The following is a 27,209-nucleotide window of genomic DNA, read 5'->3' as shown; positions in this document are numbered from 1 at the left end:
CGGGAAGGATGAAACACAATGTGAGCTCCCGAGGTGGCCAACCTAGTCCTTCTCTATTGTTATCCCCTTCAATTCCCCCCTTTTTGCGAAGCCATGAGGCTTGGGAGGCTTGTGCTTTATTTGAGCCTCCCCTTGTGAGCCGATAGCCACGTTTGATCTCTATTTCTTTCACCTTGTTTTCTTCCCTTCTTCCTTTCAGTCCCTTGCTTTATGAAGAAAAGGGGAATTGTTGTGGACTGGTGTTCGGGAAGGATTAAAAGCAGTGCAAGCTCCTGGGGTGGCCACCCTAGTCCTTCTCGATTGATGTTCCATTCATTTCCCCCCCTTTTATGAGGGCGTGGGGCTCAGGGAGATTGTTCTCTATTTGAGCCTCCTCCTGTGAGGGGGGTAGACACCTTTGTTTCTCTTTATTTCATGTGTTTTTCTTCCCTTCCTCCTTTTGGCCCTTAGCCTTACATTTGTTGTGGGGGGTGCCCCTATTCAGTGTTGTGGCAGATTTTTCGGTAATACGTGGAAACGACTCTCGGAAATGGATATCTTGGCTCTTGTTATGATGAAGAACGTAGCGAAATTAAACACTTAGTGTGAATTGTAGAATCCCATGAATCATCGAGTTTTTGAGTGCAATTTACACTCAAGGCCTTGGTCGAGGGCACGTTTGTCTGCGTGTCGCATCCCATTCAATCACACTCCGTGCAATATGTTAGGGAGCAGTGGAGTTTTTCGTCCATGCCCAATGTAATGTCGTTGGCTGAAATACCTCAAGCGATGTTTCATGGCATGCATCAGCGAGCGGTGATCTTGTCCCCTTGGAAGGGTAGTCGACGTTAGCTGATGCAGGATTTGTGTGGCATCGCTCGAACTTGCTTTTCTCTCTCATGTCCTTCCATGAGGTAGGGCAGATTTAGCTCCAATTTTGTGACCTCAGCTCAAGAGAGAACACCCGCTGAGTTTAAACATATAATTAAGGGTATGAAAAGAAACTTACAAGGATTTCCCTAGTAGCGGTGAGCAAACCAGGAAGAGCCCAGCATGAAAATCAGGTGGAAGCGTTGCCTGAATTGTAGTCTGTAGAAGTGTCCTCAGCAGCAGACCTGGGCCAAGTCCCTTGGAAGGGGGAGCCTGAGAGGGTGAGAGCCCCATCAAGCCGGGGAACCTGCCGCATCACGAGGCATTTTTGGCGAGTAGGTTTGTTTGGTAATGCAGCCCTAATTGGGTGGTAAATTTTGTCCAAGGCTAAATTCAGGCGAGAGACCGATAGTAAACAAGTACCATGAGGGAAAGATGAAAAGGACTTTGAAAAGAGAGTTAAAGAGTTCTTGAAATTGTCGGGAGGGAAGTGGATGGAGGTTGTTGATGCGTCTCAGTCGGATGTGGAATGTCTTAGGCTGGTCCGCCACTCGACTTGAGGTGCAAACCAACACAAGTTGTTGCATCATCACAAGCACGGGTGGATTACTACCTGTTGGTTTGCTGTTGCAGTGGTTGAGGAACGAAGTGTGTGCCCTTGTGGTGGGTCGTGTGCACTTGCACACTCATGGTTTTGGTTGGAAGGCTTTCCATTTAACTCATCTTGAAACACAGACCAAGGAGTCTAACATGTGTGAGAGTTGGTGGGTTTGAAAACCTGCGAGGCCCAGGGAAGCTGACGTGCGAGATCCCCTCTCTAGGGGGGTGCATAATAGACCAAGATTGAGCTTATGCGAAGGGTTCGAGTGTGAGCACACCTGTTGGGACCCGAAAGATGGTGAACTATGCCTGAACAGGGTGAAGCCAAAGGAAACTCTGGTGGAGGCTCGTAGTGATACTGACGTGCAAATCATTCATCTAACTTGGGTATAGGGGTGAAAGACTAATCGAACCATCTAGTAGCCGGTTTCCTCCGAAGTTTCCCTCAGGATATATAGAGCTCGCATGCAAGTTCTATCGGGTAAAGCAAATGATTAGAGGCATCGAGGGCATAACACCCTTGACCTATTCTCAAACATTAAAAAGGTAAGAGGGTGCGGCTGCTCCATTGAGCTGTGCCGTGGATTCAAGAGCTCCAAGTGGGTCATTTTTGGTAAGCAAAATTGATGACGCGGGATGAACCAAAAGTCAAGTTACGATGCCGAATTGCATACTAACCTAGATCCCACAAAGGGTGTTGTTTGATTAAGATAGTAGGATGGTGGTCATGGAAGTCGAAAAACTCTAGGGAGTGTGTAACAACTCACCTGCCAAATCAACTAGCCCTGAAAATGGATGGTGCTGAAGCATGCAACCTATACTCTACCATCGGAGCAATTTCTTGATAAACCTCAGGCATGAGTTTGGGTGGATCAACCTTGGGTGTAGATCTTGGTGGTAGTAGCAAATATTCAAATGAGAACTTTGAAGACTGAAGTAGGCAAAGGTTCCATGTGAACAACACTTGGACATGGGTTAGTCTATCCTAAGAGATGGGGAAGCCTTGTATCAAGGGTTCACTCTACATTAGCATCAAAAGGGAATTAGGTTAATATTCATGAACTGGGACATGGTAGCAGGCAACAATGTTAGGAAATTTGGAGACGTCATCAGGGGCCCCGGGAAGAGTTATCTTTTATTTTTAACAACTTTCCCACCCTATAATCGGTTCACCCAGAGATAGGGTCTAGTAGATGGAAGAGAACTACACGCCTTGCAGTGTTCGATGCACCCTCAGTGGCCCTTGAAAATATGGAGGGTCGAGTACCGTTCATGCCCGGTCATACTCATAACCACATCAGGTCTCCAAGGTGAACAACCTCTAGTCAGTAGAACAATGTAGGTAAGGGAAGTCAGCAAAACAAATTTGTAACTTTGGGAAAAGGATTGGCTCTGAGGGATGGGCCTAGGGGTCTGTGCCCTCAACTTGTGGGCTATCGACAGTCTGCCCGAGCTGCTCTCGATGCGAGGCAGGCAGTCTCGTGTCGATTGGGCTATGGGCATAGAATGCTCCCTGTTGGGGGTTTTTCCCTAGGCGGTGAATAGTTGACTTAGAAATGGTATGAACAAGGGGAATCTGACTGTTTAATTAAAACAAATCATTGTGATGGTCCCTACAGATGCTGACACAATGTGATTTCTTCCCAGTGCTTTGAATATCAAAGTGAAGAAATTCAACCAAGCGCAGGTAAATGGAGGGAGAAACTATGACTCTCTTAAGGTAGCCAAATGCCTCGTCATCTAATTAGTGAAACACATGAATGGATTAATGAGATTCCCACTAGCCCTATCTACTATTTAGTGAAACCAAAACCAAGGGAATGCGCTTGGCAGAATCGGCAGGGAAAGAAGACCCTTTTGAGCTTGACTCTAGTCCGACTTTGTGAAATGACTTGATAGGTGTAGACTAAGTGGGAGTCGTTTTTGGTGCAAGTGAAATACCAATACTTTTAATGTTATTTTACTTATTCCATGGGGCGGAGGCAGGGAACTACCCATTTTTTTGGCCTTAAGGCACATTTCGGTTGGTCGATCCAGGCAAAAGACATTGTCAGGTGGGGAGTTTGGCTGGGGTAGCACATTTGTTAAAAGATAACGTAGGTGTCATAAGATGAGCTCAACGAGAACAGAAGTATCATGTGGAACAAAAGGGTAAAAGCTCATTTGATTTTGATTTTCAGTATGAATAGAAACCATGAAAGCGTGGCCTATCGATCCTTTAGATTTTTGGAATTTGAAGCTAGAGGTGTCAGAAAGGTTACCATAGGGATAAATGGCTTGTGATAGCCAAACATTCATAGCGACATTGCTTTTTGATCCTTCGATGTCGACTCTTCCTATCATTGTGAAACAGAATTCACCAAGTGTTAGATTGTTCACCCACCAATAGGAAATGTGAGCTGGGTTTCGACTGTCGTGAGATAGGTTAGTTTTACCCTACTGATGAACTGCACCACAATAGTTATTCAACTTAGTACGAGAGGAACCATTGATTCACACAATTGGTCATTGCTCTTGGTTGGAAAGCTAGTGGCATGAAGCTACCGTGTGTCAAATTATGACTGAACACCTCTAAGTCAGAATCCATGCTAGAAGCGTTGTGTGTCACTCCTCAACTATATCTCGACCTGCAGTAGGGGCATCACTTTGTCACCCCCAGGGGCCTGTGTCATTTGCAAAGAACGAATATGAAGCATCTCGGCCGGGGCAACTTTGAAGTTCAATTCCAAATGGTTATTGAGAAGAATCCTTTGCAGATGACTTAAATACGCGATGGGGTATTGTAAGTGGAAGAGTGACCTTGCTGCCATAAACCACTGAGATTTAGCCCTTGGTTGCCTCGATTCATACGTTCACTCTTATCACAAATAAATCAAGAAAACCCTCCCACTCTCGCACCTTTGCCTCTTCCTCTAAATAATAATTTTTTATTGGTTGAGTGCGGGAAATTTGGGGTTTCCACACCATGACAAAAAAGAAGCTGAAGCCCTAGAAAATTGGGGTTTCCATGTCGTGCTCAGGCACCCAAAATTTTGGTGTTTCCATGTCGCACCCCGACACCCAAAATTTGGGGTTTCCACATTGCGACGAAAAGGGTGCCCAAGCATGGGAAAAATTGGGGTTTTCGTGCCACGCCTGGCACCCAAAATTTGGGGTTTCCACCTAGTGCCTAAATTTGGGGCTTCTTCCCAGCACAAAAAATTTGGGGTTTCCATGTCGTGCCCAAAATTTTGGGTTTCCACCTGGTGCCTAAAATTTGGGGCTTCCACGTCGCACCCAAAATTTGGGGTTTCCAAGTCGTGCCCCGTCGCCCAAACCAAGGGAAACTTGGGGTTTCCATGTTGCGCTACGACTGAAACTGGCAGCGCCCAAGCCTGGGGAAACTTGGAGTTTCCATGTCGCACCCTGGTACCCAAGCCTAGGAAACTTGGGGTTTCCATGTCGCGCCATGATTGAAACCAGTGACGCCCAAGCATGGGGAAACTTGGGGTTTCCATGTCACGCCCTAGTGCCCGAGCTTGGGAAACGTGGGGTTTCCATGTCGTGCCGCGTTTCCACATTTTACAACACAATGGAAATGCGGGGTTTTCAACAATGCCCCAATGCAGGGAACTTGGGGTTTCCATGACGATGCAAACCAGCTCACAAGTCTGGGAAACTTGGGGTTTCCATGACGATGCAAACTAGCTCGCAAGTCTGGGGAACTTTTGGTGTTTCAAAACTACTACCCAAGTCTTGGGAACTTGCAGTTTCCATGTTGTGACGTGGCTGGAATCACCGATGGAAACCACCCAAGTCTAGGAAACCTGGGGTTTCCATGTCGCGGCACACCGTGAATCGCTCGAGAGTCTGTGGAACTTTAGATTTCCATGTCATGGGGTGACGAAAAGCCACCAAATTCCAGGGAACTCAAGGTGTCCATTTCCAGGCGTGATGGAAACTACTACCCAAGTCAGTGGACACATGGGGTTTCCATTTCGTGTCACAACAAAAATTGCTACACAAGTCTGGGAAATGCAAGGTTCCCATGTTGCTCGCGCCATGGCTAAAACTATCGCCCAATTCTGGGGAGCTTTGGGTTTCCATTTCATCGCATGATAGGGAATGATAGCCTAAGTTTGGGGAGCTTCAGGTTTCCATGTCATCGCGCGATAGGGAACGACCACCCAAGTCCACCGAACACGAGGCTTTCAATTCTATGGCATGATGGAAACCGCCCAATTATGGGAAACTTGAGGTCTTCCATGTCCGGCCATGACAGAAACTATGACATCGGTGCATGGAACTCGGGTTTCCATGTTGTGGAATGACAGAGAGCTGCTGAAGCCTGTGGAACTTGGAGGCTTTTGTTTCATGGCATGAGGGAAACCGCCTAATTATGGGAACCTCTAGGGTCTCCATCTCCTGCCTGGGCAAAAACCATGGCCCTGGTGTGGGGAACTTGGGTTTCCATGTCGCAATACAGCCGAAATCCCCCAAGTTTATGGAACTCATGGTTTCCATGTTGTAGAATGATGAAGAACCACCCAATTCTTATAAACTCGTCATTTCCGTTTCGCGGCGGGGTGGAAACCGCTTGCCTAGTCTATCTCTAGAACTTGGGGTTTCCATGCCTCATTATGACGGGAGTCATCCAAGTATGGGGAAAGCAGGGTTTCCCTGCCCCGCCATGATGACAGTTTCCCAAGTGCACAAAATCTAGGGTTTCCATGTCCCATCACATCGGAAACCTCTACCACGTACGGGGGGGGGCTGGGGTGTCAGGTATTCGAGTCGAGAGTGTCTTAGAGAGACGAAAGACTAAACTTGTAGTACGGGTGCCCGCATTTGGCTATATGCGACTCGGGTGAGCATTTAGTTATATGTGAAGACTAGGCTCGGCATTCTCTTATGCACGACGGTGATGGGCACACTCATAGCGGGTGCGTCATGTTGGGCAGGGCGCACGCCCTTGATAATTGCACGATGGGTGAGTCACTGATGGAAGGCATGTGGACGACCCTTATTGGTTGCCTAGATAAAAGAGGTGACCATATGCGGACAAGTTAGGATGTGGGCAGGTGTGCGACATGCGGCAACGGGTGTAATCGGCTAAGTGTTGGAGCCGACCCATGGGTGCGATGATGCACCTGAAGGGATGCGGTGGTTCGTTGGAATGGGGTGTGTCGAGGTTATGTGGTAGGTCGTCCAAGCATGCATGTTGATGGAACCGACCCTTGTTATCCTCGAGAGACATGGCCCTTGGGTGAAAGGATGCATATAAGTAAGGAGGATTGCATTTGATGAAGGGACATAGAATTAAGACTTCCACATCGCAGAACAAGTGTAGAGGAAGGATTTGGGCACAAACAAAAGGAAGAGAAGGACACAGGTAAGAGGGCTGCACTAGTAGGGGGATTATAGCAAGCGGGTTGAACTTGGTAGTGTGGACAGGTAGAGCGGGGTGGGTTACCAACCGGGTAGGCAGGCCACACTACATGTGCGCATGCGCCCTCACTATGGACCACAATGACAGGTAGAGTTTGGGTGTCGTGGAACGGAAAGTTGGGCAGATAGGTTCGCAGTTCAGGTGTGGGGTTGTGTCATGTAGGTCGCAGGTAGTCCAGCATGACCACACGACACGACGGATTGAAAGAATAATTGAAGAAGATAAATTGATAGTAATTTATTTTTGTTGCATTGTTAAGAACACTTATTGGAAAATTGACTGAGCGTTGAAGTAGGTGCAGACCGTGTACTCAAGTATTGGTAAAAGGAAAAATTACGGCAGTGTCGCACCTGCTTATGTGTGGTTGAAATACTACCACTAGGATAGGAGTGTGACATGGGGTCTCCCAGTCCCTCCTCGACAAAAGTCACCAAATTGTGGGGAACTCGGGGATTCCATATCTCACCTTGTCGAAAGCCTCCCAAGTGTGGGAAATTTGGGGTTTCCATGTCTCGTCGCAATGGAAATCACCCCAGGTGTATTAAACTTTGTGTACATTCAAGTCTGCAACCTCACATCAAGAAAAAGGCTCAGTTGGTCAAGAGAATTAAGATTTATTCATTGTTAAAGGATCTCTCTAAGGATCAAAGATTGGAGTCTCTTCTAGAGGTAGTCCACCAAGGACTATCAAAAGTTGAAAGAAGGATACAGGGTCAGGGAATGAAGTGCTGAAGAAACAAAGTGCAGAGAGGAGGAAGGACTTGACTGGTGCTTGGGGGATATTCTTGTTAAGGGTCTAAGGCTTCCTAATGACCAATAATAAGCTTCAATAAGAGACATTTATGAAAGGGTTTTCCTCCCTGAGAGAGAGAGGTTTTGCCCTGGCAGAGAGCCAACATCTCGTGTTCTTGTTCTTATGTTTTTTGCACCCGTTTGATGAAGTAAACACACGTGCATTAATAAGAAGAGAATAAGATTAAGATAATAAGGTAAATTGTAAAAGAGCTTCAGTAATTGTTATGAAGTCTAGAATAATCCCACTATACCCCATTGCCCTATATTCTTCAACGCAGTGTTGGAGCTAAGGTGACACATCAAGGAAAGGGAATCTCAAGAACATCCGCAAGGTTGAAGCATCAAGCCAAGAAGTCTCAATCACATCATGGACAAGAAGGTCTACCATCTATCATTCATCATGGAAGACTACAAAGCAAGAAGAAACACCTTGTATAAAGGCACCTACAAGAAGAACAAATCAAAGAGGGACCTACATCAAGCTACACCATCTTGAAAAATGAAAGGCACTACGAGTGAAGTCATCAAGCAAGTCCATTTGAAGAAAGAAACTTCAAGAACATCAAGATGTAAGGAAGGAAAGCCATCAAGTATTCAGGAAGAAAGCAAGTTCACTACATCTCAAACTCTATCAAGTAAGTATATGTCCCCTTCTGAGTATACCTCAATGTCTTTTTGCAAGGAAAGTAACAAATTTGTTGGGACCACTACATGTCCAAAGTCCAATGATTTGGATGCCAAGAATATGGATGCTACAAAAGGGATTGTCCTAAACTTAAGAAGGACAACAAAAACAAGAGAAAAAGGGAAGAAGCTCATGTAACTCAAGAAGTGAAAGAAGATGACAAGAAGCAAAAGAAGGAAGATCCTCCTATGACTAAGTCAACCTCTTTGCTTAGAGTCTTCTTTCAAAGTTTTGAGTAGTATAGGAGCATATAGAAATAGAACAGATTGCATGGTTAAATATATCTTCTATAATATAGGAGCATGGTGTATATATAACTCAAGATATTCACATAGAAGGAGCATACCTATTATAGGGTCTCATCCACAATGAAAAAATGATTGATCATGATCAAAATTCTTAGAAGGCCTCCATCATCAAAGGAAGAAACATTTGCAAGGTAAGGGTCTTCAAGATCCTCTAATAGAATCTTCAAAATAAGGTTCGTACATAAGGGGGTAGATGTCTCATTGGGAGTCCCATTTATGGGATTCAAGAAAGGATGATATACAAGCGAGAGCAGATGAAGCAAGAAAGGTTACACCAATCGAGGAGAATTATCAAATAAAGTCAAGATGATAAAAGCATAATCAAGATGAGGTATGTATGCATCAAATTTTAAGTCATGTCATCATATATATTGGATCATGGTAAAATTTCTAGAATCATGAACAAGAATAAAAGGATCTCGTTCGCCAACGATATGCTTGGAGGCATGTACTACAATGGAGTAAAGGTCAACATGAAGAAGTGCTCCTATAAGGAGTATAAGGTGGTTGACTAATCAAACTAAGAAGAAGCAAATGAAGAAAGAGATCAAGCATGTGAAGGACATCGTGGTCACAAAGAATAACTATTTGAAAAGATTCCTCAACATCTCTCGAAAGAAGGCATGGCAACTCTGACAAAGGAAGAAAAAGATCAAAGGACTCTTGACACCTATGAAGGCCTTAGAGATAGTAAGTTGCAGGTAACCGATTCAATTCTACAAATATTTCACGATGAATAGGTCGTTGTGGGGGGAAAAGTATCTAATGCAGAATGCCTCTATCCCACTCTGAAGGTGATAGTACTTCAGCAACAGCTGAATGCAAAGCTATTCAAAGTTTCTTCTTTATGAGATGAGAGAGGGAAGAAAAGGATGATCTACTAACCGTTATCTTGCACTAATAGTCGATCCAGTCTTCACTCCTTGTCGCTTGCTCCTAGCTCCTTGTTTTTTCACCGGCCCAGCTGCACACAGATCCTGTAAAAGCACAAGAAAAGGAAACTACAAGAAGCATACATCCATAATCGATTATAGGATTAGCATAAATCAAATATACAAGCATCTATTCATCATAAAGACACATGCATATAGAAGAACCTCAAATACTTTATTGATAATAGAAGTAAAGTTCTGAGAGAGTTACAACCACAGTAGGTCCAATCCAGCAACACCTCCCAGCTGAAAGAAATCTCCTCTTCACCTCCTTCAAGCAAAACACCCAATAGCTCTATACTCAAACCAACATCACTTCCTTACTTGCACAAAATTCCAGCCTCCCCAGACCTCATGAGAGAGATCTATATATAGGGTTTTGGAGAAAGGATGAGTCATCTTGAGACTGGCATAAAGCTGACTAGTGTCCTCTCCCACTTTAGTTAATCTTCAGTTCTTGAGTCCACTTGGAGAATCTTGCTTCCACTTGGAGATCAAGATCATCTTACTCATCACTAGGCGAATTCCTTGACCCAAGTGTCAGTTTGGAAGCTTCCTGGGCAGTTGACACCTTGCAGAATGACTGTGCCACTTGGCCAATCTCGCCCAGCGCAGGTAGCCTTCATTAGTTTTAAACTTCAGCGCAGGTACAAGGAGGAGCAGTTGACATTCAGCGCAGATGCTCAGTGGAGCAGCTGACATGATCCAGAAATAGCCTGTTTTTGAGTGTTTTCAGGTGGAGAACTGATTTTCAGTGCTGTGGTTTGCAGACCTTGTTCCTCTAAGGGTAAGGACAACATGTTTAGGGACTTTGGATCCCTTAGATTATTGACATTTCATGCTCCATGCTGTTAGGCAAAAAAATGTCTATAACAGTTGCCCCCTAAAGTATGAGGTCGTTTATCGGGTGAAATGCTTTATTAGGAGGATCCGAAGTTCATTCAATCGCTGAGAGGTGCCCTACAATAAAAATACAATACAATACATTATTTTTCATTCTTCTTTCATGATCTAGCTGAGGCGGGCATTCCCATGCTCAGCTTTATAAATTCATTTTGGTACATATAACAGACGACCGTCTGATGATAGACTGATAATTCTCTGCTGAAATTATCATCCTTTGAGTAGGATGATCATCTGTTGCAATAATGTACATATCAAATGTCTTTATATTTCCTGAATGTATATCGCAGCCCGGATGGATGAAACTAGATCCGGGGTCTTCAATCTCGTTCGATCTTCACTCTAAGTACAAGTCGATCCATGTGAGAATTGCGTTGAAGTCGAACATGGAAAGACATCGCTTGATTACTGGTCAATAATGGAAACCGTTAACAAGTGCGAGAGGAATCAAAAATAATGACAATGACCCTCAAGGTACTGCAGTACAATTCACGTGGTGTGAATAAAGGACTTGGCGTCGAACACCACGCAAACTCTTCTGGTCGAAGGTCATTGATGTATACCTGTCGCCGGAAGTGAGAAACTTGCCATCGAGGCATGCAAGCTTCAAAGTACTGGGGGGTGTTCCTAGATCAACTTCTTGGATAATGAGCTGAAGTCGACAAGAAGCGATCCGTCAAAGGAGGGCCTTAATGAATCCCACATCAGTGACACGGAATGGAGCTAATGACTTTAGTGGAGGTGAAAACAATCTGTGAAATATGATTTAGGGTGGCGATCATGGGTGGATGAAGGATAATGTATGGCAGTGGATGGGACACGGTTGACTTTTTCTGAACACATCTCTTGAACATATAACGACACTGATGTGATGGATCGGTAGCATTACCCCAAATGTGGATGGTTTGGCGAAGACCATGGTGATGAGACCGGTGAATGAAACAACCCAACCCGATGTGATACGAAGGACAAAGTGTCATGTTCAAGAGTGACTTGCTACCATCAAAGCTTTGAGGTTCTCCCAATTTTTCCCAGTCATTTCTGACCAGTACCTCTTTATCTTTGTCAAGCTTGAGGAGGATAACATATGCTTGTTCTATAACCTGCCCTTCGGGCAAGCCCATCGCTATGTTTTAACGAGCCTAGCGATAGGGAAACTCGTTCTCGTCTAAAGACAAGTTTGTCGCTATTTAATCATTTTAACGAGTCTAGCGACAAAGACAACTCGGTCCTTTTCATTTTTAGAGAGTCTGAAAAGGTACAGAAAGTTAACTCCAAAATTCATTTTCGTCATCTAATCCCTTAAGTCCGAAAAAGTATAAAACAATACAAAAGGGATGAGTTTTCGATTACTTTAACGAGCCGAATAAAACAAGCGCTCAACCTTTTTGTGCAATAATCCCTCAAGTCCAAAAAGATTAAAATCTAGAGGAGGGATAGCTCTTCCAGTCACTTTAACGAGCTGGAAGGCCAAAACTCGGCAAACTTTTCATATTTTACGAGTCAGGAGAAAAGAGCTCAAAGAAGACTCGTCTTTTGAGGAACGAGTGATAAACAGGGATAGCAGCAGATTCCAGGTACAGGTTGGGATTTTCCAATCACGGCAGTGTCACAAGGATGGCTAAGTGAAATCACTCTTCGCAGCTGTTCCTCAAAATGGGTAAACAATCATATGGGGGTGAATGATTGGCCAAATGGAATGGAGGTGGCGGGTGCAAACACAACCAAGGCTTTTATGGCTAATAAATTTACGATCACAATGGTTATTTACCGGAATAGGTTCTTTTTTTAGATAAAAATGAGCTTAAACTCTGGAGGAAACATTGCTCACTGCTTTTATTTATTTTTTAACGAGCATGAAGACCGCGTTAAAACTGCTCGGATCTTGCGTTTATTTTTTAACGAGCATGAACTTTATGCTAAAACTACTCGATATACCAGTCATAAGATAAGAGTGTCTCCTAAAAGATCCCATTTTTTATAGAGCTTGCGCCTTACCAAAGCTATGCTCCCTCTCATCCTTTCTTTATGTAAGTTAGGAAACGATCAGTGACCGCTCTTTGCTTACCCTCCAAAAGGTTTGCATGCCCCCAGGTATAAGGTACAATTTCAAGGTTGCCCCTACTTATCCTTCAAAACATTCGTTTTGATGGGTGAGGCTTGCCTCTTTCAGGTTATCCAAAAAAAATGGTTTTATTTGCTGCTGCAAATGAAACTCTTTCTTCGGCGATGTCTATCATTAGGTTACTCAAAGATGGTTACTACTTGTTGCAGCAAAGGAATCCCTTTCTTTGGAGGCTGCCCCTACTTATCCTCTAAAACATTAGTTTTAATGGGTGAGGCTTGCCTTTTGCCGCAATAGAATCTCTTTCCTTGGTAGCCTACCTGTTTAGACAAAGGTGAATGACTAGAAATCATCGAACACATAACTTTGACAAAAGAATCCTATTCTAGAGCAACCCCTCTTCCAAATACGGACGGGGTACGAACTAGTCATATTCTTTCGCAAAAATTCTACCATATACCCAAGGTTTCCTCTGCCCGAAGCAGACCAGGATGCATGCCCCCTGGGTTCCAGTCCCCTCTTTCCGAATCACTCGCATTCATCGGGAAGGAGGACTGGGGGTGGAGACATTTCTTGGGTAAATAGACCATTGAGGATTGGTATTTGACTATTTGCGATGCGTGATCCTGGAAATGAAAGTTGGTCTACGAGCTTGACCACCCTTCCTTCGTGTGGAAAACACATTACTCTAAAGAGTGAGGAGACTATAGCTCCCATGCAATATATATAGTCACGTCCAAGGAGTAGGTTATAATCCAAGGGTCCTTGAACGACCATCATGTTCATTTGAACGGTCTTCCCTTTCAATGTAACAGGCACATTGGGGAGGATCCCTAATGGTCGACTGGTTCCTTTATCAAAGCCCGAGAGATTTCTTATCTCAAGCAAAAGCGTCGGGGAACCCAGTGCTTTCCAAGCAACAGAGGAAAGGATACTCACAGATGCCCCTTCGTCAATGATAGTTCCAGCCATCACCATTCTATAAATTTGGACTATGATTCTGAATGGTATACTGGCTGGTAACCGGGGTCTGCCCAGTTGGTTCCAATCAAAGGACACAACCAGGTTGCTTGGTGGTGGGACCGAATACACGGCCGGGTACGATCCTGACGATGTTCCTTCCTGCGATAAAGGAATGGGCGCATTGCCCTGATGCTCATCAGAATCTGTGCTGATGAAAAGAATCTGGATGGTGTCATCCTTATTCTCTTCCGTGAGGGTGTCTTTTGAAGATGAATCTTCTGAAGGAAGAACCGGGTCAACTGTCGTATCGACCTTTAGACTTTCGTTTGGTCTGGATTTAGTAGGTTCATTTTCAATTACTGATGCTTCAGCCGACCACTTGAGCGGGCCAGCTGTATTTTCAACCAACGAAGGACTTGGCACGAGTTTTTTGTATCCAGGAGGAAGTACTACCGGAGAAACTGGACGATCTTCCAAAACTCTCTTCGCTTCGTCTAAGAAGGGACAATGGTGGATGGCGTGACCGCCTTCACACAGTCTGCAGGGGGATCTTGCTCCCCCTCTTTGTCTTGAACCTTCACTTTCGCTGGTTGACGGTAAGCAATCAACATGGCTATCAGAGGTTGATGCTCCCGAATTGTGCAAACGAGGTGACCAGTCCCTTAGTATCCGGGGAATACAGGGACAATCTCTATGGAAGTGGTCTCCTCTACATATGACACATGGCGATTTAGGCCCGGTCTGTGCTGTGTGTGGGTTTTTGTCAGATGTCTTTTGCTTGCCCCCAGTCGCCTTAGGCTCCTTCTTGTTCTTTTCTTTCTTCTTCTTTTCCTTCTTCTCCATGGGAGCTTGGCTTTTGCCGGCTCCACCTTTTGAAGATGAAGGATTGGAGGAAGGGTCAGAGGAAGTAGAAGGCTGGTGGGAGGCTCTAGACTCATCTAACTGTTGACTCGACTGCTCAGGAACCATGGTGTTCTGAACTACACTAGTTGAGAATAGCCAAAGAGGCAGGCCAATTGTCAGTCCTGGAAGCGACAATGTGGCCATGTGGGGCGCACCAACTTCTCCCCAAGAGGAGAAAGGACCAGGATTTCCATCATGTGGAGTTCCTTGGTTGGGGCGTTCCATGTTCTCAACTTAAAGATCAACGCGGGAATAGGAGGTGATTATGTTTCGTTTAAAATAAATTTTATAACGACGCTTCGACACAACTTGCTTTTTCACTTTTTAAGAGTCGAGAAAAAGCTAAAGATGACTCTAGTCTCCTTCGATGTTTTAACGAGCCCGAAGTGACAAATGCTCGGATGGACTTTTTCAGTTATAGAGTTTGAAAAAGACCAAAAGAAACTGCTCTGGAGTTCTAGGCAGAGGTTGTGCCAAACCTTTCGCAAAACCACAGAATACGTTTTACGGTACGAGTGGTCGATCTTCGTGAATGTTGTGTTCACTGCATTGCGATCAGTAGGGCGGCCGACATGGTTTCCTATGGATAAAGGCTTTGATCCTATAGGGGTCTCCCAATATATACGCGACGGTACGTGGGAGCACAAGTCCGTATTGATACTTATCGCTTCACCGTGGAGGAATCACCCAACCACTCAACGCTAAGATATCATGTTTAACGATGTCGGAACACGTCTCTAGCTTAGACCTCTAGATGTTTGTGTTATGTTTCAATGCATTGTTATGTAAATTCAATTTATTTTAAGGTTGATCTTGTTTAGCAGTTTGCCTTTATGGATCACCACGAGATGTATAGAAACACTCCTGAATGCAATCTAAGATGATAAGCAAGCTTTTCAATCTTTCAACTTTGAAAACCTTAACTACTGAGGGAGAAGGAAGATAACACCTTTTCAAACAGATCATAGAACACACACTAATGCACTTTCCTAAATCAACATGCAAGCTGTCATAATGCACATGCACAATGCAAGTATTTCTTTTCTCTTTCTTAATGTTGATGAAATGCAAAAAGAAAGCTGTTGTATAACTTTGAATTCAATTTCAAGCGAAAGCAAACAAGTTTGTCCAAAACCGAAAGACACCTTACGATTCACTTTTTTCGACACTAGAAATATGTAAATTCAAACCATATAACGAAAGCGACAAACTCAATCATCTATGAACAACAAATAAACTAACTCTCAATATCAGAACGACACTTAATCACAGGTCTAGATCTAAGAGGTCAATGCAAGACTGGTTCACTTTCGTTATGGGAAACTGTAAATGGCACAAGAAATACAAAAGAACAAATACAGTTTCTTTATACAACTGAGGCAGAATAATGACAAAGGAAGATGGTTTCAGATAGGCCCACTGACTGGCAACAAACAACAAAAACAAGAGTGAAAACAAGGCAAGACACATCAGGAGACCCCAGTAGCTCAAGCCAAGACTGGTCTAGCGCAGGTGTAACACTGCCTGTTTGACCTTCAGCGTAGGTAGCCCCTTCGGGAACTGCGCTGAAATGCAGACAGCCTTTGTACAGCCTGCAATGAAGAACGAGACTTTCGTCCGTCTTGGTTTCCGGGTCACAGATTGCTCAAAAATTCACAGTTTTTGCTCAAATCAGAAGCTATCAGTCAAGGACACACTAAGGGATGTAAAGGAGGATGAAAAGCTATCACTAAGAGCTTATTAGAGTCCTTGTGGATCAGCTCTTCAAATCATAAACTTGCCCAGAAACTGAGCTAGAGTATCTGCCCTCTACTTTGTGTTTGATGGATTCAAACACAGTTCGATTCGGTACTCCCTTTGTTTATGAAATGAATAGAAAAAAACCACAAACAACCAACAAGATACATTCCCCAGCGGAGTCGCCAATTTGTTGGGGGGAAAAGTATCTAATGCAGAATGCCTCTATCCCACTCTGAAGGTGATAGTACTTCAACAACAACTGAATGCAAAGCTATTCAAAGTTTCTTCTTTATGAGATGAGAGAGGGGAAAAAGGATGATCTACTAACCGTTATCTTGCGCTAATAGTCGATCCAGTCTTCACTCCTTGCCGCTTGCTCCTAGCTCCTTGTTTTTTCACCGGCCCAGCTGCACACAGATCCTGTAAAAGCACAAGAAAAGGAAACTACAAGAAGCATACATCCATAATCGATTATAGGATTAGCATAAATCAAATATACAAGCATCTATTCATCATAAAGACACATGCATATAGAAGAACCTCAAATACTTTATTGATAATAGAAGTAAAGTTCTGAGAGAGTTACAACCACAGTAGGTCCAATCCAGCAACACCTCCCAGCTGAAAGAAATCTCCTCTTCACCTCCTTCAAGCAAAACAACCAATAACTCTATACTCAAACCAACAGCACTTCCTTACTTGCACAAAATTCCAGCCTCCCCAGACCTCATGAGAGAGATCTATATATAGGGTTTTGGAGAAAGGATGAGTCATCTTGAGACTGGCATAAAGCTGACTAGTGTCCTCTCCCACTTTAGTTAATCTTCAGTTCTTGAGTCCACTTGGAGAATATTGCTTCCACTTGGAGATCAAGACCCTCTTACTCATCACTAGGCGAATTCCTTGACCCAAGTGTCAGTTTGGAAGCTTCCTGGGCAGTTGACACCTTGCAGAATGACTGTGCCACTTGGCCAATCTCGCCCAGCGTAGGTAGCCTTCATTAGTTTTGACCTTTAGCGCAGGTACAAGGAGGAGCAGTTGACATTCAGCGCAGATGCTCAGTGGAGCAGCTGACATGATCCAGAAATAGCCTGTTTTTGAGTGTTTTCAGGTGGAGAACTGATTTTCAGTGCTGTGGTTTGCAGACCTTGTTCCTCTAAGGGTAAGGACAACATGTTTAGGGACTTTGGATCCCTTAGATTATTGACATTTCATGCTCCATGCTGTTAGGCACAAAAATGTCTATAACAGTCGTCCAAAAAAAGCACCATTTAATGTAGAAGAAATATCACGATGAAGTCATAAAGGGCCACTAAATCAAAGTATTGGAACAAGCAAGTACAACTAAGCATCCACATGATAAGTATTGTGAAGGATAGACAAGATGACAAAGGAGTAGCTAGATGACAAAAAGGACCTAATATATATCAAGAAGGCCACTTTCTACGAAGGGAGCAATGACATGACAAACCAGGGGGGAAAGTGATCGATGGCCGGTACCATACCAAGAAGAAGTTCAAACAAAGACTTCATGACATTAAAGGAAAGAAGGATATCAAGCAGCTGAAAGACCCACGAAGAAGGTGTTGTTCATGAATGGACAAGCCCCTAGCTAAGAGGGAGTCCTAACAAGTTCCCAAATACAAAGGAGCTTGGGCAAGTTCCTTGTCAAAAGAAACTTGGGCATGTCTTCCTCAATCAAGGGGAAGAGATAGATACAACATTCTTGTCTTCATTTGGCAAGAAATAATGGGATGATTGGGTAATCATCTGGCATCTGATGCTCTTTGAGGATGTGTAGGGCATCCAAAATAAGAGTAGGCAAGAGGAGCGATATTCTTTGAGGGTTGGGAACCCAAGACAAGAATTGTCCTAGAAGGTCATACTCAGGGAACACCTGGGTGGATATGTACCTTGAGAGACAATGACTATGTTTTTTATAAGCCATTGGCCTCACCAACATTGTGCTCTGATATTATGATACATAAAGCTATTAGTCAAGGCCTTGCTGTGAACAATGTTGGCTACCATGATGCTATAACAGATGGGTTGCCAATCCGGTTTACCTTATGTGAATTATTCAAGATTGAAAAATAGCCAAACACCTTGTAATGATTTATGAAAACCTCCCTAGTTAAGAGGGGTTGTTGAAGAAAGTTTAGCTGGGTTCAATCTTCATAAATGCACTTCTGATATTTGTATTTATTCATGAAAAGAATATATATATATATATATATATATATATATATATTTATTTATTTATTTATCATTGAGTTTCTTGCTCATTGAAAAAGGCCTAGCACATGTTAAAGTGTTATAGGTGAGTCGAAGAGTCAAAAGAAAATGTTGAAGACCTTAAGTGTTATAGACATATTTGGGCACTGCAACCCCAATCACATATGTCCATAAACCAAAGGCTTATAAACCCCTAAAATTTTTGTTTCATACCCTAAAGGAACAAGGTCAGCTGATTACATCATCTCCCAAAAGTTCTCCATGAAAAACTACTCAGAACTGGTCAAAACTGGACCATATAGACTGCTCCATGCATAAGGTGCGATGCATCTCACCTATTACACATGGGGGGTGCGATTCATACTAGAAAGCCCTTCTGTAGGGTGCGATGAGCGAGAGGAGAGAAATGGGAGAATAGTTTTCTAGGTGGAAACCCGGAGAATCTTCTAGAAACTGCTCATATGACCCTTGCCTCTCTGAATTCGCCCAGGGATGAGTAATAGATCTAAAATCTCGAAGTGGAACCAAGAACTATCAGTGAAATGACACTAATCAAAATCCCAGAAGCTAATGCACTCTCCTATAAACATCTATATATGGATCCCTCATCTAAGAGATCTAAGGCTGGAATTTTGTAATTTGCAAGGAAGTGTTGTTAGTTTCTCTTTGAAGACATTGTTGGGTGATCTTGCTTTGTATGAGGTGAAGAGGGCTTTCATGCTAGGAGGATGATGCTGGATCAGATAGCTTGGTTGTAATCCTCTCTTCTACTACTTCTATCAATAAAGCTATTTGAGTTTTCGTCCATATGCTTGTATATCTTTGAATCTTGTATTTGTATATGCATTTAAATGGTTAATGTATATCTGATCCTACATTGTTTATGGTTATAGATCTCTATGCTTTGATGGTATTTTGCTTCTTTTACTCTACAGGTGTTCTTTGAAGTGGGACAAGTGAGAAAGGAGTGGAAAAATCTCTATCAAAGGAGAGAGAAAACAAGCAAGGAGACTAGCAAAAGATTAAGGTTGGTACTCTCTGCTTCTCTCTCATCTATCTCTCATAAAGGAAAACACAAGTGAATTTAGTTTGTTTATTTCTAAGATAGCTACCCGTCTTAGTGGGACTAGTAGCTTTGAATGGACACTAGTTTTCCCGATAACGTTAAGGGAATGTTACATCCAGGTATATTTATGTATTAGAGTCAAAGATATTCCTACCCTCGTGCCTTCATTCGGGTCGTGAGCCCATTCAAACCCCAAATTTTGTTCGGGCGGGCCAGGTCATACTGTGCCATGCCATGTGTGGGTCCCTGGGCACACGTGACCGTGCCGAAAATGCTAAGTCATGACTACCCATGTGTCTTCTGCATGTTCATGCAACCCATTTTCTCGACGCTCCCTTGTGCCTTTGTTTGGGTCGCGCACCCATGGAAACCCCAAATTTCATTCAAGCGAGTCGGGTCATGCCATGTCATGCCATGTGTAAATGAAAGTAAATGACTACTTATCATCTTAGATTGCATATTTAGGAATTGTATATCTACATCACTCGGTGAAACTTAAAGGAAAACTTCTGAAGAAAGATCAACTATAAAATAAACTTCAATGAACATAAAAATTCTTTAGAACCTAACACAGAACATTTAGAAGTCTAGGCTAGAGACATATTCTGGTGTCGTAAAGCCTAGTAACTATCGTTTTCATCGTAGGTTGGGTGATTCTTCCTCTTTGAGACGACAAGTGCCAGTACGGACTTGTGCTCCCACATACCGTCAAGTATACATTGGGAGACCACAATAGGCTACATCCTTTATCATTAGGAAGCCGTTTCTGCCGCCCTATCGATCGCAATGCACTGAACACAACATTTGGGAAGATTGACTACCGTACGGTAAAAATTATTCTGCAGTTTTGCAATTGGTTTGGTAATCCCTCTGTCTAGATTTCTAGAGTAGTCACTTTCGTTCCTTTTCAAACTCCTTAAAAGAAAAGGTCTATCTGAGCACTTGTCACTTCAGGCTCATTAAAAATCAAAGGCGACTAGAGTCATCTTTAGCTTTTTCTCAACTCTTAAAAATTGAAAAAGCAAGTTGTGTCAAAGCATCATAAAATTCATTTAATTCAGAATAACATTTTACCCTTTTTACTTTGAGTTGATCAAGTAATCTGCAATCGTGGAAGAAAGTCAATAAAAACCCAATCATTCACGGAGACTAAAAAGTCAACCATCTTTGACTCTGGAAATGAAACCATTCTGGGCCAAGAGATCTTGTTTAACTGGGTCAAAGTCTCCTGTCTTGTTTGAAGCTTGTGTTTCAACCTCCTCAGAAACTCCAATTACTCCAACTATTTCCATATCCCTGCCTCTACAGAAGAAGTTACACAGTTACAAGAGGACACTAGAACTGATCCTACTGTAAAGGTAAACACATCTACTCTTGAACCAGCTCCATCTAGGACTGATTCGGAAGGTGTTAACCCTCCAACATCTATTGCTACAGAGTGTGTACCTTCTTTGGCACGAGAAATATTTTACGGACCTGATGGTCTACCTATTCCACTTGGACTGATTGCAATAGAAGAGATTGTGGAGGATATTCCATCTAGTACCCCACTACATTTTGGAATTGGGATCGAACTATAACCTTCTAATTCAGAAGATAGTCAACCTTCATCGCAAGTTCTTGTAGAATCACTAGGAAGTATTTTGGATAGACTCAATATGTCTGAATAACCATTGACTCTAGGACTATGTCATCCGATACAGCAGTAGCAAAACCTCCTACCACTACTCTGACAATGTTCGCTGGTATACCCTCTGCCCTAACTAGCTCTTAACCACTAGATGGAGTCCACCCAGGGACTGTTTTCACAGTATGGTATGTTCCTGTTTGTTCATCCGAAATAATATATGGAATTTCTTATCTTGAGCCTTAGCAAATTGATCCTCCACAATAGTATCAATTTGGGCAGTCCAGTCTACAAGGACCAATTTTTCCTTTGAACACTGTATTATGCTTTTTCATTGTTCCCTCCAGGAGAACAACCATATGAGAGTTCACAATAGAATTTAGGTCAAGCTAGAATTGCATCCAGTAGTTGGGTGCCAATACTGCCTCAACAACCAAGGGTTGTATATTCAATGAAACCAAATCTACTTGTGTCGAATATTCCCACTACACTGACTATTGTAATGGTGTTGCAAGTAAAAGCGCTACCTGTTGTATGTCAACCTCAAGTCTCTCAGGTCATAATACAATAGCCTCTTCTCTCAATGACTCAACCATAATCACCGAATAGTGGCTCCCTAACTAAAGCAACTCAAGATCATCTTAGTCAAACATCGAGTATTGGACAACAGAAAATGGCTTCACAACCATGACTAGTGCAATATCAACAATCACAATTCCAGCAAGCTTACCGAGGACCTAAGCAACAAAACTTTGTGGGTAATGGGCAGCCGTATATTCAAAATGGTCACCATCGATCATATCATAATGGTTATGCCCATCAACCTTATCAAAGTTATCAGCATCAAACACATTATTCTGGTATGCAAAGACCCACTGCTCAGGCAATCCCATCTTATCCTGGTTATTCTTCGACAAACCTAAATCAACAATTGCCTTTTGTCACAACATTGGAATTACCAGATATAAATCAGCTAACAAATGATCCAATTGCTTACACCCCTTGGTGGCTGGTTATTCCTCATAAACTTTTGTCAGATATTCCTAAATTCAATGGAAATCCAGGTGAAGATCCGTCAAATCATGTGATGACCTTTCATCTGTGGTGTTCATCCAACACTCTCAATGATGATTCGATTAGGCTTCACCTCTTTGAACAAATGTTAACTGGTCCGACAACAAAATGGTACATCGAATTGCCTAGAGATTCATTTGATAACTTTAGTGCCCTTGCCACAACCTTTTTAACCCATTTTCAGCTACCCATAAGGTACAAAACAGGAATGAAGCTTCTTACCAATTTTAAGTAGACTACAGCCACTCACATATCTGATCATATTCATGAGTGGGAACGTCATTTTCGAATGGTAAAAACATATGTTCCTAATCAGCTGCTAGCTGAATGGTTGATTAAGTCATTGTTACCTTCTATTATAGAAGATGTGGCTAAGGGGAGAGTTGTCACTGAAGAGCAAGTCATTGCTCGTGCGTAATATCTAGACTTCATTTATACTTAGTCTAGCACACTCTATGACAAAATCCCTGATGCTCCTAGACCAAAGTTTTATGTTCCTCCTCCTCCTAAATCAGATAAAGACTTTCATGTCACTAATGGTGTGATAGGTACTACCAGCACAAAAACTACAAAGGATACATCTAAGAAAGCCCGTACGGTTTTTGGTCAAAATGAAAATCAAGAACTTCTTGCCTCGGAGGTTAATGTTGTGTCGACTGACAAAGGCAAAGAACCAAAGTAGCTAGGGGGAAAGAAGAAAGGGAAAATCAAAAAGAAGAAACAGGATGATTCGCCTCCTGAAAAATATTCTGCAAACCCTTTTGGGCAAAAGAAACCTAATCAGCCATGTCTCATATCCGATGAGGACCATTGGACGAGAGATTGTCCATATAAAGCTGAGGTTAAGAAGTTTTTTAAAAATTCAAAAACCTCAGCGGTATTGACTGATCCGTTTCCAAACCCAGAAACCAATCTGGTTGCTAGCGACAATGCTTCCCCATCCCAAGTGCTTATGTTGTCCATTTCGAAATAGCAAAATGATGCTTTGATATCGACAAGGAATAAAGATTACGAGAATCCATAGCTGTCGAACAACAAGGCTACAGATCAACCTAGTAGTTCAGCAACAACTTCAACCGAAGTTGTGCCACCCATCGTTCTTGAGATAACGATAAAGCCACCAAAGGGAGTAGTACACAAATTGACATTTAATCCTCATGCCTGAGTATCATAGAATTATAATATAGTAGAGGATCTGGCCCAATCGCTGTCTGCTATGTCGACACTTGAAGTATTGCAAAATTTCCCCTCCCAAATGCAGGCTCTATTATCAGCAATAGGTGGGACTGACCCAGCAGATTCCAATCTTGTGGCCTTTAATCATAAAGGATTTGAACCTCAGTTACCAGCTCAACTCGCTTTCCTCATCCAAGTGAAAGCCGTCAACAAAATTGTTCATCGAACAATTATTAATGAGGAGGCATCTACCTACATTATGTCAATGAGTTGCTAGAAAACAATAGGATCGCCACCCTTGTCAAGATCATTAACGACATTAAAAGCATTCGATGGTAGAACATACATCCTATACAGGATTTTAAGTAACTTGCAAGTTGAACTAGGGGGAAAGATAGTAGAAATTGACGTCGAAGTTATTGATGGAAACCTCGATTACAAGATCCTACTAGGAAGGCCCTGGATTTATTCCATGGCTACTATTGTATCAACTTACTTTAGAAAGATTGCATTTCCTTTTCAAGGAGGAATTACAATTTTTTATCAAAAAGCCTTTCTCCCCAATAGTTCACAAGTTACTGGAAGCATTCCAATGATCCATGGAAGCTCTCATTCACTTCAAAATGTCGGAGTAGGCCTACTGAAAGACCCTGCCTTGATGGGTACTTTTTCCCTACCGCCTCCAAGTAATCTGGAGGAAGTGGCAACAGTAGGAACCTGCAATATGATATCTTCCATTCAGAAGATTTCCGAACATTTTGTTATCATGGATCATCAACAGATTTTGCCTCCAAGCCCAATAGAGTTTTTGTAGAAATCCATTTTTTCAGCTTAGGCAGCAAACCCAAATCAACATTCATCGAGTGTTTGGGTAGATAGGTCAAAGGAATATGGCACCTCTTCAGATCCTTGGTCACATGTACATTCTACAGATGAAGGAATTATTCAGTTGATGATGATAGGAGAGGCACCATGGGAAGATTACCACCATCGTTCCCATCTTCTGGATTACAACAAATATTATTCCAACGACCTTGATCATCCTTCAGTTTTTTATTTTCTATCAAATACTATAAATACGATGGATTCCAAGCGAAATCTATCCAATATTGAAGAAACTATCGCCATAAATATCTCGATCAAACCTAATGTTGTAGAGAATATTCATGTCAGCAAATCTTGTTCTTCTTCAAAATTAGAAATATATTGCACTCTCTTTCGCGAATTCAGAGATGTCTTTGCATGGTCATATGAAGAAATGATAGGCATTTATTCGAGTGTAGTTGAACACGGAATCAAGATGTATGCAGATGTCAAACCTGTACGACAATGGCTTCGACAGGTGCACCTGAAGAAAGCCGCTGCCATCAAGGCAGAAGTTGAAAAACTTTTACATGCTGGTTTCATTACCCGGTTCCTCTAACTGATTGGGTATCGAATATTGTTCCCGTGATGAAAAAGAAAGGAACGATTAGAGTGTGCATTGATTATAGGGATGTAAATCAAGTTTGTCCAAAGGACAACTACCCTACACCCTTCATCAAATAGATAATTGATAAATGTGCCAGATGCGAAATATTTTCATTTATGGATGGATTTTCTAGGTATAATCAAATAAATATCCACCCACAGGACCAGTCGAAGACTACATTTATATGTCTGTGGGGCACATTTGCATACTGCAAATTACCTTTTCAGTTTAAAGAACGCAGGGGAAACCTTTCAGAGGGCTATGAATTATGCCTTCCATGACATCATGAACATCGTTCAACCATATCTCGATGATCTTCCAGCTCATTCGCGAAATTGGATTGATCATCCACGGCATTTGAGAGCTATATTTCTATGTTGTGACACTACAGATATGACTCAATCCGCACAAGTGTGTGTTTTGTGTTAGTTCTTGGTCATTTACTTGGCTTCATGGTTTCTAAGGACGGAATTCGACTCGACCCATGTAAGGTTCAGGAAATCATCGATATGCCTCCACCTTCAAATTTGTTTCAGATTCAGAAACTCCAAGGGAAAGCAAACTTTCTAAGGAGGTTCATTCCAAATTATACCGAACTTGTTAAAGGTTATACGCGTCTTTTGAAAAAAGAAGTACCCTTCAACTGGGATCAGGTTGTGCAAGCTTCCTTTGATGCTCTAAAGGAATCCTTAATAAAAGCATCATTAATGTACGCTCCTGATTATCAAAAAGACTTTACCTTGTATCTAGCTATAGCAGATACAACCATCGCAATGGTTTTAGTTCAAGAAGAAAAAGGAATTGAACATCTTGTCTATTATTTAAGACGAAACTTAAATGATATAGAAAGCAAGTACTCCTACGTTGAAAAGCTGGCTCTTGCAGCTGTTCAAGCAGTACAGAGATTTTGACACTATATCCTCTTTCTCAAAACTACCATTTTATCATATTGCAACCCTATGACTTACATTCTGTTGCGTCAGTTACTTGGGGGAAAATATTCAAAATGGATAGCTATTTTACAAGAGTTTGATCTAGAATTCATAAAATCCAAATCAAAGAAATCTCTAGTTTTCGCAGAGTTCCTATGCGACTTCCCATCGTTGTCCAACGATTCAACATCCAAAGCAACAATCATGGATGAATCTTTGTTTTTGATATCGTCAAGCAATCTATGGTACAGAGATATAATCATCTATCTCCAAACAAAAACATACAGGCCTAATATCTCTCGCTGTGAACAACGACATACTTTATACCAAGCAAAAAACTACAAAATTGTCGGTGATATGCTTTACCATCGAGGTATCGATACAGTTCTGCGAAGGTGCCTCACCCATGAGGAGGACGAAAATGTCCTGAATGATTATCATTTAGGCGCGTGTGGGGGGCATCAATCTGGTTACGCTACGGCACAAAATATTTTACGAGTAGGTTACTTCTGGCCAACAATGTTCAAATATTGCATAACCGCAGTCAGAAGTTGCCATGCTTGTCAAATCTTCGACCACAAAACCAGGATACCACCCACACATTTGCAACCAGTAGTTGTTGTTGGGCCATTTGCCAAATGGGGCATAGATTTCATGACATGTAACCCCACCTTAGCTAGGGGGCATGGGAATATCATAGTTGCAGTTCACTATTTTACGAAATGGGTCGAGGCGATGCCTACATTAAACAACAACGGCGAAATGGTTGCTCTTTTATTTTTAATCATGTAGTCTCTAGGTTAAGTGTTCCACAGGCTATAGCCACAGATCATGGATGACATTTTTGCAATCACATGATGGTCGAATTGGCTACCAAACTAGGATTGTCCCATGATAGTTCTACTCCGTATTATCCACAAGCTAACGGACAAGTTGAGGCCATCAAAAAAGTCCTAAAGCGCATGCTGCAAAGGATGATTGGAGTCCAAAAACAGAGTTGGCACCTAATCCTGTACTCAGCCTTGTGGGGGTACAAAACCTCGATAAGAAATGTGACCGAGTTTACACCCTTTCAGCTGGTGTATGGCCTGGAAGCCGTCTTACCAATTCAATGTGATATTTTGTCTCTCAAGCTCGCAATAAACCTTATCCCCTGAACTTCAGAGGAAGAGGCTCATTTCTTGGAACTAATCCAATTGGATGAAACCCATCGTGATGCTACCTTGGCTAACAAAGCCCATAAGAAATGAGTTAAGGCGCAGTTTGACAAAAATGTCAAACCCAATGTCTTCTCAGAAGGTGACCTGGTCTTCCTTTACAATCAGGAATATGATAAATTGGAAGCAGGTAAGTTCCAATCTTTGTGGATGGGTCCCTACATTGTTAAATGAGTGTTAGCAAAAGGAGCCTATGAGCTAGTAGACTACAATGGAATTCCACTGGCACAACCCCGAAAC

At 42.5% G+C, this 27,209-nt stretch overlaps 1 non-coding gene and 1 pseudogene across 1 annotated transcript; both read left to right on the top strand.

Moving 5' to 3' along the window:
* Positions 1-518: 518 nt before the first annotated feature.
* Positions 519-672, top strand: LOC149168357 (5.8S ribosomal RNA; annotated as a pseudogene).
* Positions 673-919: 247 nt separating this feature from the next.
* LOC149168356 (25S ribosomal RNA) lies at positions 920-4,297 on the top strand. The gene has a single exon (XR_016259999.1). It is a non-coding gene; the product is annotated as a 25S ribosomal RNA (ribosomal RNA).
* Positions 4,298-27,209: the final 22,912 nt, after the last annotated feature.

This window comes from Pinus tabuliformis, chromosome 4_2 (genome assembly GCF_031772625.1).
Source record: "Pinus tabuliformis cultivar Carrire ecotype Pingquan chromosome 4_2, CPIR1, whole genome shotgun sequence".
Lineage (NCBI taxonomy): Eukaryota > Viridiplantae > Streptophyta > Pinopsida > Pinales > Pinaceae > Pinus > Pinus tabuliformis.
Note: the sequence above shows the minus strand (reverse complement) of the source record. Positions and strands in the feature narration are given on the sequence as shown.